The following is a 3,191-nucleotide window of genomic DNA, read 5'->3' as shown; positions in this document are numbered from 1 at the left end:
TGCTGAAATCAATAGAACGGGGGCGAACGGTTGGGGTGTAGCGCTGTTTAAATCTACAATATTTAGCTTGGAATAACCTATTCACGGTTGGTTAGATTAACATTTGTAGAAGGCTTCTATCTATAGTTTGGAATGGTGGATGGTGATTTCGGGAGGCTGCCATCAAGGAAATGAGAATAAACCACTTTTTCTGTTAATTAACCAACGAATTACGACCCGCCATAGGATATCAACAATGACAACAGTTGGCTGATATTTACGTGTATTGGTGTGTGGACACTGGCCAGTGACTTTTATGTTTTAAGCAATTGATCCTGTGTCATTGTTTTGACTATAAACTTTTACACTAACATAACTATGTCACGACTTCCACCGAAGGTGGCTCCTCTCCCTGTTCGGGTGGCGCTCGGCGCTCGTCATTGCCGGCCTACTAGCTGCCGCCGATCCCTTTTCTTTTTCGTTTGGTTTTGTTTGTCTTGTGTTCACCTGTGTCTAGTTTAGCTTATCAGTGGGGTATTTAATCTCGCCCTACCCGCTAGGTTTTGTGCGGGATTGTTTGTCTTACTGTCGTTGGTTTGGGTTGCGTTTTTTTACTGTTAAGCAAGTTTATTTTTCGGGACTGTTTTTCCCGCACGTTAGTTTAGTAGAGGAGTGTGTTTCCTCCGTTTTTTTACTATACTGCGTTCCTGTTTTCTTGTGGCTGCTTTTGTGGTATTGTAGCTGTTGTGTTGGTGGACCAGTAATAAAACGCCCTTCGTGGAATTCTTGCTCTCCTGCGCCTGACTCCACACCCACCTCTCCTAGGGAGATTCTGACAAACCAATCATAACCCGAGGGAAAAAGGATGTGTAATTCCCCCCAATTCCATGTGGTCAAAACATCAGCTTGTGTAATGTAGTAGCACATACTTTTCACACCATGGAAAGTAAAAAAAATACATACTTCTCAATAGTTTAACCATTTAGAGATGTAAAAAATGCTTCAACGCACGATTTAACCAGGCGCTCTAGACTAGTGTCTATATGGCCTGTGCAACAGGATAAATGTTTGACGTTTCTAGGAATAGGTTCATAACCTTTAATTACATTGCCTGAAATACCATAGCCTGCTACATAGGCCTTTACAATTAAATTGTTCAATGTTCACTATCTCAGCTTTTTCACATGACATGCCACCGGCCTACGGTTATTATTACATTCCAGTCTCAACTAGATGATGTGGGATTCCAGTGAAGGCCTTCTCCTTTCCTCATCTATTCAACCAGTTTCATTTAATTCTGTGGCAGTGTTGGCTGTGTTGGTGAGGAGGGTGCAATTGGGCCCGCAATTCTGTGCGTTCCAGCATGTGGGCATTCCTGCTTCTGCATATTTATACTTCTATTTGTCATTTTTTTTGTTAGCACAGCTGTCCTACAGTAAGCTGTCCTACAGTAGGTGGCATTAATTCACAATAACATTGGATGTCGCCTATAAACCCCACAAAAGAAGGGGTGGGGGCAACAACGGTAGCTAGCTAGCTGTAGAATGGTAGACAGCGTTTGTTCCCACTTGTCGGGAACTGTTTTCCCGCAGTTCTGTTAAAGCTTAGCCAGCTAGTCCTAAGGAGGACTCCGGTACACAGCAGGTGGGAGGCAGGGATGACACTGTGTGCTAGCTAGTCAACTAGCAACCTAGCTAGCACACAGTGTCGCTTACTATCAAGCTAGTTAGTACACGGTGTCGCCCAAGCCTCTCGCCTGCTATGCTATGCTAGTAGGAGGTGGGGACAACCAGTAGGCAGTGTCCTTCGCTCCCGCCTGCTGTGTACCGGAAAAATCTGTGCCTGACACAGTGTGCTAGCTAGCTAACTAGCATCTTAGCACATGGTGTCGCCCCAGCCTCCCTCCTGTAGTGCTAGTGGGAGGTGTGAGCAACCGGTAGACGGTGTCCTTCCCCCCCCGCTGGTTGGGCACTGTTTTTCCGCAGTTCTGTTAACAATGGCAGGTGTTTGGCAGGCAGGAGTGAAGGACACTGTGTTCTAGTTTAGCCAGCTAGTCCTAAGGAGGGACTGCTGTGCTCCGGTACACAGCAGAACAGGGCAAAACCGCGTGCTAACTATTGAGCTGTGGTGCCCCGACTGTCGAGTTTTCTCCGGGAGGCGGGGGCAACATCGTGTGCTAGCTAGCTAACTAGCAAGCTAGCACACGGTGTCGCAGCCTTCCACCTGCTGTGCTAACATGAAGCAGGGGCGACCGGTAGTGTCCTCGCCCTCGTATGTCGAGGGTGAGGGCAGGTGGGAGCGAAGGACACTGTCTACCGGTGAAAAAACTTAGACACTTTTATTGCCCTTTACCCACATTCAAAAATGTCACACAAGCGAGAAGATGTTGTGCTTGTGGGGAGGGGGGAACAATGGGGTGCTCAAGGTGGGTGTTTATGCAGGAACCAATAGGATACTCGACATGGGGGGGCTCATGAAGGAACCAATTGGATGCTCAAGAGGAATGCTCTGAATTGCATGCTGCAGTTGCACTGGGTGCTCGAAGGGGGGCGTTCATGCAGGAACCAAGGGGGAGGGGTGTTCATAAAGGAGACACAATGGGACTCTAGATCACATGCAGGATGCCCTGAATTTCTGGCTGCAGTTGCACACTATTGGTGTTGGTAGCCTACATGAAAGGCTGGACTGAGGAAAAAGTGAAGTATGTCCATGGTCTAGAGTTGTCATTTCAGAATAGGCATTAGCAAACAAGACCTTGGATATTATCAGGACACCTGCATGCAAATATATGGCTTGCTAGTGCTATAAGGCTATAGGCTCCTTGAACGTTTAATTTATTTTCCCTTGCCTTTCGAATTCGAGCCTTGAATGAAACTTTCCATCCATCCTTGGATCTCTCAAGTCCCATTGTGGCTTGTTCTGAGGTGTTATTCCGAGGATAGGCTAATCGGTTTAGCAGTCATGGACTCTGGCTAAAATGAAGGGGGTGGCAGATAAATGTCTAGTTAGAATTAAGTATTTTAAATAAGACACTATTGATAATCACTATAAGAATAATATACAATCATGAATTGTCAACAAAAAACGAAAAGATTTTAAATTGATAAAATGTGTAAAATAAATGCGTTATTCATTAAAGATATTACAGAACCACACACAATAAAACTATTTCTTATGAAATACTGCCGTCTTTGTCTCCTTTTTTCTCGCAT

This window comes from Oncorhynchus kisutch, linkage group LG30 (assembly GCF_002021735.2).
Source record: "Oncorhynchus kisutch isolate 150728-3 linkage group LG30, Okis_V2, whole genome shotgun sequence".
Lineage (NCBI taxonomy): Eukaryota > Metazoa > Chordata > Actinopteri > Salmoniformes > Salmonidae > Oncorhynchus > Oncorhynchus kisutch.
The sequence above is the reverse complement of the archived record's forward strand: the minus strand, read 5'-3'. Positions refer to the sequence as shown.